This window comes from Mustela lutreola, chromosome 8, assembly GCF_030435805.1.
Source record: "Mustela lutreola isolate mMusLut2 chromosome 8, mMusLut2.pri, whole genome shotgun sequence".
Taxonomy (NCBI): domain Eukaryota; kingdom Metazoa; phylum Chordata; class Mammalia; order Carnivora; family Mustelidae; genus Mustela; species Mustela lutreola.
Window position 1 is genome coordinate 141870215 of NC_081297.1, and position 7999 is coordinate 141878213.

Sequence of the window (7999 nt, forward strand, 5' to 3'; positions counted from 1 at the left end):
GTCCAAGGTCACCCACAGGTGGCAGAGCCGGACCAAACCCCAGTGTCTTATTCTCTGCGTCCCCATTACTCCACACTGTCTTTACAGGGCAGTATCCTGGCCTGAGTGTGCCCCAGGCTGGGCCCCACGCTCTGGGCCATGGGGAGGAGTCTCCAGCATCTCACAGCCCCCAGCACCCTGCCTTCAGCCAGCCACTTCCCTGGGCATCCTGCCTCCCCCCCACCCCACACCCTTTGAGGAAGGAAAGTACTCCTTTGCTAGGGTGGAGGTCGAGAGAACACCTAAGTTAGACAGCCAGAAGAACTTCCCTGGGAGCCTGGCCATCTGTGGCTAGTCTCATTTGAGAGGTAGAGAGACTTAGGCACCCTAAAGAGGGATTGAGAATTTTTTGAAAACGAAATCTCCTCCAGCATCTTCTCCAGGCTGATCCCTGAGCGTGAGTCCAGCACACTAACCACCATGACTGTCTCTCTTCCCCATGGATCCTCCCCACCTCCAGTTGGGATCCAGTCCCAACTCCCCAGTATGATGTACAGTCAGGCCCCACCTTATCCAGCACCCTATATAACCACACATACACCCTGATTCCCACAGATTCCAGAACATACCAGATGCTTCCACACCTCTCTGCCTTTGCCGGTGCTGTTCTTCCTGCCTTAAGTGCCCTTCCTCCTTCTCTGCCCAGAGATTTCCTGCTGCTCTCCCAGCTCAGTCTCCCCACCACTTCCCCTGGGAGGGCTTCCTGATGCCCCCAGCAGAAGTCATTCATTACCCACTCACTCATTCATCTGGCCCTGGTACTCCAATTTTTTATTGAACCTGTTTGTAAAAGGGGGTCCCTAGCAGTCTACCCCCACCTCACAGAGGCAGATTAGGAAGGTAGATGCACAAGAAATTCACAGTTCATAGTAGATGTTCAATAAACATGACCATCCTTTCTCAGTCCTCCCTCCAATATTGTGTGGAACCCCATACCGGATGACCGTCTCCTTCATTACTCTGCGGTGTCCTCGCAGGCAGGCAGCCGGACCGGAGTTCCCTCCCAGGAATCTTTGGTGTGAATGGATGGATGAACTTCAGAATCTGAATTCTGGGTTAGTGGCAGGTAAGTGCCTGGTCACTATCACACCTTTCCATGGAAATTAAGAGGATGCGGGTGAAGCAAATGACCTGTGGTCTCTTGACCTAGCCAGAGTCCTGGCCTGGTGGCTGCCCTGGAAAAGTGGGGTGTGGGGAGAAGGAGGGAGGGGCAGAAGAGATGGGGAACAGGGACAGAGGTGTCCAGATCCAGAGCCTCTGTTCCTGTGGTATCAGTCCTGAGGCTGTCACTGGGCACAAGTTTGAGGAAAACGTAGGGGCTGGGGATAGTGACTTCTGGGGGATGGGACGGGGAGGCCTGGTGGCTGTGACATCATAGGGTTTTGAGGAAACCTTTGGTAATGGTCACCTTGCTAGTCGTGGGGCTTCAGCCTGGGACCCCCGTCGACCCCCACCCCTTGCTCATCTCCTGTAAGGAGGGTCTGGTGGAGGCTAGGGTGGACTGGGAGGAGGTTGGGGGTGGCAGAAAGGGCAGCTTCAGTCAGAGAGAGGGTCAGGGACCCCAGGATAAAGAATCCCCATCCCCCAAGCCTTGTGTGACTCTGGGCAGCTCACTTCTCTCTGGGCTTCAGTGTCCTCCTCTGTGTGACATCCTATCGTGTCATAGGGTGATAGCCCTATTGTTGCGATGGCCGAGGACTGGGGGAGAATTCACGGTTGTTCAGCCCATATTTGAGAAGGGTGGGGGTAGGAGGTGGAGGTGGGGAGGGGTATGAATCGAGGGGGCAAGGGAGAGAGACTTGGACGTTCAGGCCCTGGGCAAGTTGCTTATCCTCTCTGGACCTCAGAAGCCTCATCTGTAATGGGACAGTCTGGACTGGGTCCCCAGTGGGCAAGTAGATTCTGTCATCGGCTAACACAGAAGGGTCCCCTGGGGTGATACCATTGGCCCAGCACCATTCTAGGCCTTCACAAGCTACTATTTCATTTAATCCTTACAAGAACTCTATGATGCAGGTACTTGTTACCCATGGGGAAACTGAGGCACGGGTTATATTGTTATGTGGCCAGGGCCGGCTCTCTGGAAGGGTGAGACTTGCTCTGAAGTTTGCTGGGTAATGATGGTAAATAAAACATTTGTCTGACTGGATATTTTGCCAAAGCTTCCAGCCCATTTTCCATTCTCAGATCTGATTCTCACAACGTCTTCAGGAGGGAGACTCTAGGACTTCCCCCCACACGCCCACCCCCCATTCCCAGGTGAGGAAACTGAACCAAGACACAGAGAGGGGAAGGGCCTTGCCCAGGGTCACTCAGGGAGTAAGTCAGAGTCTGAGCCAGAATTGAAATGGGATCCTAGTTTCCGGGGAAAGGTGGTTTCAGGCCAGCAGAGCCCTCATGCTTATGAGCTGGCTCACCCCGGGAGCCCATTCAGGCCTCCTTGGTCCCATAGAGGCCTTGAGAACCTGTACAGAGGGCTGCGGGGCGAGAAAGATTAGGCCAAGCAGGGAGAGGAGCAGGGGAGGCATCCCGGATGGACTCCTTCAAAACGCCAAAGTCACAGAGTCTAGGGGTTTGGGACTTAGAGAGTTCCTTAAAGTCTGGCCAGCCCATTCTACGGATGGGACAAACAGAGGCAGCCCAGCTGCTTTGATGAGAAGTCAGCCTGGGACACAACTGGCCTGCCTCCAAACTCCAAAATCCCAGCAGACCTGAGGGCCAAGGGCCGAAGAAGTGGGGGAAAGGGGCGAGGGGAGTCCAGAGGGCCAAGACCCATGGCAACAGGCTCTGGCCTGGGGATGGAAGATTGCAGGGGTCTCTCTGGCCCTCCACTCCCCCCCCCCCCCAGCACTCAGTAGTCACCAGGGTGGAATATTTTAGCACCTATAGAAAAACCGCCGCAGACGGCCCGCGGCAGCTGTTGCTAAGGAGACGCTCCCAAAATAGGCCCCCTCCGCCAACCTTTCCCGCTGCTGCTCCTGCTGTGGGGAGGGGAGGACACCAGTGGAGGGGGGGTGGCACACGAGCCCTGGACCCAGGTTCATCCACCCGCCCTCGCTCCGCTGCCCCCATGCCCCAGAAGACGAGGGGCAAGCCAGTGACCTGGGCAGCTCCAGGTGGGCAGAGGGGTCAAGGGCGAACCCGGTCCGCCTGTGGCCTGAGCCACAGTCCTCAGCTGGAGGAAGGTCACCCAGATGAAGGGAGATGGGGCAGAAAAGAGCCCCCACACCCAAACCCCCTGTGCACTCCCACACATGCACGATTACAGACCTCACGGTGTTACACACCCGCTTGCACACACCACAAGTACGAACCCAGAGATGCCCCCTGGATGTTCATGTTCACCACCAAAGACACAAATAGATGCACGGATAAATACATATGCCTCAGACACACAACACACACCTGCAGGCACACAGCACGCAGCCATAAATACACACATTTACATACACGCGCTCCAATATGAATCCCAAATACACACAAACACCAGGGCATGCGTGCGTGCCTGGCCCAGGTATACACACACACGCAGCCCGATGTGTATACGGTCTCACAGCACATGGATACACAACTTGTACAACCACATGCCCAGCATGTGGCATTCAAAGAGCACTAAGGGGTGTTACTATCGGGTTCTGGGCAGGAACCACATCCTGGGCTCTCCAGACATCATCCCTTCGTGGGGAACTTCTGTGATCCAGCCACGGGGTAGAAGATTAACAGGAGTTGTATGGGAGGGTGAATGGAGGCTGCTCTCTCTGAATCCGTCTAGTAGGCAGTCTGGGGACCAAAGCATCCCTTGATGCCTGGGAGAGCTACCCTGTTTCCGTTCTCTGGGGAGGGGGGAATTACGGGAGGGGAACTCTCACCCCGAGACTGCAAACCTCTGGGCATAGAGAGTGGGGAGCCTCAGGTTTACCAGGCATCTGGCTGAGCCCACAGATGGGGCCCGACTGATGAGGACAAGACAACAGAGTGATAGTAGTGATGGTCCTTAACAGGTGCACGACACTTTATAGTTTATAAGCCACTTTTACACTCGTTCTTTCACACACTTGGTAAGAGCTACTCTGAGCTGTCCTATCTCTGCCACCAGGGAGGAGAGGGGACTTGAGGACCACATGGCAAGTTACTGGCTGAGCTGGAACCAGAGCCCAAGGAGGTGCCAGCACCCAGCTCTACCTACCAGCCTTCCACCCGGCTGGGCTGCCCAAGCTAGAAAGCAGGCCACCGGGGTGCAGGGCTTGCCTTGGCCCCTGACTCACTCCGTGGTATCGGGGAGTAGCCAAGCGGTCCAGCTCCCCACCTGGAAAGCTGAGAGTGAATCCCAAGGGTATATTCACCCAGCAGTTTGTGGCCTCAGGGCTAGGGAATGGTGGTTGCCAGATGCCCACAAGAATGCCCGCGCAAGGACGAAGGGCACCAGTCGCTCCCCTCCGCCCTTGCCCGCCACCATCTCTCCCAGCCGCCACCCCCACCCCACGCCGCGCGGCGGTCGCTCCTTGGCTCCGGTTCCGTGATCCGGGCTCCGGGTCTTCGCTGACGCCTCGTCACTCGGGAGACAGAGTGAGCGGCTTGCGGTTGCCTTGGGAACCTCCAGGCGGCCCAGGCGCGCGGCGCACGACTTGGAGCTCAGGGCGCTGGGCCTGCCCCGCGCTCCAGAGAGTGGTCTTGGGTGTCTCAGGAATACACCTGTCGCCTGCGGCGAAGGGGGCCGCGTCGCAAGATCTGTTATGTTTTTCTTTTAATTGAGGTGTAACTTACAAACTGTCATACATCAGAGTACAGCCCGCTGGATTTTTACATATGCATAAAACTCGGGTAATCACCACTGGAGCAAGACACAGAACATTTCTAACGAACACTCCAGAAGGCATCCTTGGGCTCAGAGGTTATTTTTAATTGTCTTTTTTTGCACTTCTGGAATAAACCGGAGAGGGAGTGATCGCCTTCTGAGAACACAGAATTTTTGTTTTCTCCTGGCTCTGCTTTGGGGACCCCCTCTGGGCCTTGGTGTCCCTTAAAGGGGAGCAAGGGACTGGCGTTTGCCGAGTGGTTTACTTCTTGCAAAGCGCTTTAGGTACCCAGCAAACTTCACCTCTGATAACTAACCTATGAAATCAGTACTTGGTTTATACCCAGGTTACCCATAAGAACAGTATGACTTGAAAAGGTAAAACGAATTGCTGGAATTCCGACAGCTCCTCAGTAAGTGGTGGAACTTGAGATTTGGACAAAGATCTGTCTAACCTTGATGTTCATCCTTCCCCCGTCCTCTCTCTTCTTCCTGTTTATTGGCCCCTTTTATTTTATTTTTTTTTTTAAGATTTTATTTATTTATTTGACAGACAGAGATCACAAGTAGGCAGAGAGGCAGGCAGAGAGAGAGAGGGAAGCAGGCTCCCTACTTAGCAGAGAGCCCGATGTGGGGCTCGATCCCATGACCCTGGGACCATGACCCGAGCTGAAGGCAGAGGCTTTAACCCACTGAGCCACTCAGGCGCCCCTTATTTTTTTAGAAGATTTTATTTGACAGAGATCACAGGTAGGCAGACAGGCAGGAAGAAGGGATCATGACCCAAACTGAAAGCAGAGGCTTTAACCTCCTGAGCCACCCAGGCACCCCTATTGGCCCCTTTTAAAGAGCTGTACAAATAATATGTGCCGCCACGGTGGGTTGTATCATATTTCTGTGCCTACATAGTTGCTTCTATCTGGGACTCCTACTCTGTTCTCCCAGGTTTTGTCCTTCAGGCAAGCTCCTACTCATTCTGCAAAACCCACTGGGGCATCGGTTGAAGGCTTCTTAACTGCAGTCCTCTTCTCGACTCTCTGCCAATCAAGGGTAATTACTCTCCATCTGTGCCGTATTTAACGCAGGCACAGACACCACCTTCCCCCTCCCACAGTGCCCTAAGGGCTCCTTGAAGCTGCCTCTAGGTTCAGCCTGTAAGGCAGCAGCACACGGCTGGTCTTCCGCAAATGTGGTTGGAACTGAAAGTGGAGGAGAGGTTTTGGAATGTTGGTTTCCAGCTGTGCAAAACTTGGACTGCCCTTGCCCTGCAACATGTCATTCAAAAGATATTGGGGACTGGGGTGCTTCCCAAACACCTGGGGCAGAAGCAAGCATGTGAAGAGAAAGGCTGCCCTCAGGCTAGGTTAGGGAATGGGCTTGACCGTGCCTCGGGAGTGGGACGTCCTGGGGCTGCCTGGGAAGAGTTCTTTCTTTCCACAGGCGAGCATCCACTCGCGTGTGCTGGAGGAAGCCACAGCGGCCCCTAGTGACCTGCAGGGAGTCCCAGGAGCTGGGGCCCAGAGCTCCCCATTTTTTCCACGGCCCCGCCCAGCGAAAGGCAGCGGAGTGTCCTCAGGGTAGTGGTTTTCACTCTACATCCACGTCCTTCTTCCACACAGAAGTTGAGGCAGCTGGCGGCCTCCTCGGCAGGGCAGTGAAGTAGAACAAAGGGGAGGGACCAGGAAGGGGAAGAGATTATTAGACACATTTCCCCCTATAGTTGAGTTACTCCCCCATTCTCTCTCCTTTGACGTTGAATATACAATCCGCTTTGTTAATGAGGAAAAAAAGAACCTTTGCCCTCTTTGAGCTGAAGGAAATTTCCCTCTTGGCTTCCCCCCAACTACATTCCTACAACAGACACACTTGGGGTGTCAGGAAAGTGAGGCGTGCGGGAATGAGGAACGCGCCCAGAACCACCCTGCGTCAGGGACAGATAGAGTCTGATGGTGCCCGTGGCCAAAGTGCTGGCGTGGGCGAGGGCCGAGCATTTTAAATGAACTCATGGTTTTCCTTCTTCTCCACAGGCAGGGCTCATTACTAAGAACAGAGTGGTAGAACTTTCGGGAGAGGGGTCTATGTGACCTGGGGGAGCAAGAGACAAATTTGAGCCTCAGTTTCCTCATCTATAAAATGGGTGTGATGAGGGGGTGCCCGGGTGGCTCAGTCGGTTAAGTGGCCAACTCTTGATTTTGCCTCAGGTCATGGTCTCAGGATTATGAGATTGAGTCCCAAGTTGGGTCTGTGTTCAGCGTGGGGTCTGCTTGAGATTTTCTCCCCCTCTTCCTCTGCCACCCCCCCTGCCCCGACTGCTTGTGGGGCTGTCTCTCTCTTAAATAAATAAATAAATAAATAAATAAATAATTCTTTTAAATGGGGGTGATGAGCTCCCTGTCTTGAGGCATAGGGAATATCGGTTTCCTAGAGAGACTGGAAACACTAGATGCAAAGAGAACCGGTCACCAGTTGGCAATACTTTCCCCTTCCTTATCCCCATTCACAGATGGGAAAGCTGAGGCCAAAGGATAGAGAGGACATGGCAGGCTCAAGTGCACTATGGCAGGCCCAGGACAAGACCTTCTTGGCCCTGGGGCCACACAGCCTGGGCTCTGTCCCTTCCACCACCGTGGTTCTCAGACCTTCCCTGTCCTCGATCAGTTCTCCTGGGGGATGGTTGGGGGCGGGGGGCAGCAGGTGGCGGTGGCTGGAGAAAGAGAGGGAAGACGAGAATTCTAGCCTTGTTCCAGCCCCCGCGGCAGTTGGGACTGCTTCTCAGGAGGACAGATGTTTCACCAAATGGCAAATGCACGTGCTTTTCCCTGGCTTGGGGAGGAGGTGGGCGCTGAGCGGGAGATGCCAGCTGGGAGGGCCGAGAACCGTAGCCGCACCTGAGGGGTTTAAATAGCCACCGCCTTCTCTGGGCAACGCTGGAAGAGAGGCATCTGGGCAGGATGGCGGGGGGGAAGCAGGGAACAGAGCAGCCCATTCAGAATCTGTCACAGCCCCGAGATGAGTGCCCGGCTTCTCCTCCCAGAGAGACTTGGCCCATGCACCTCCCCTCCCTGGACCTCCATAGCTGTCACCTGCAAGGTGAGGACTTAAAGCATCCTGGAGAGAACTACTTGATGGCTGTTGTCATCCCAATGTCCCTGCTGGGGCAGGAGT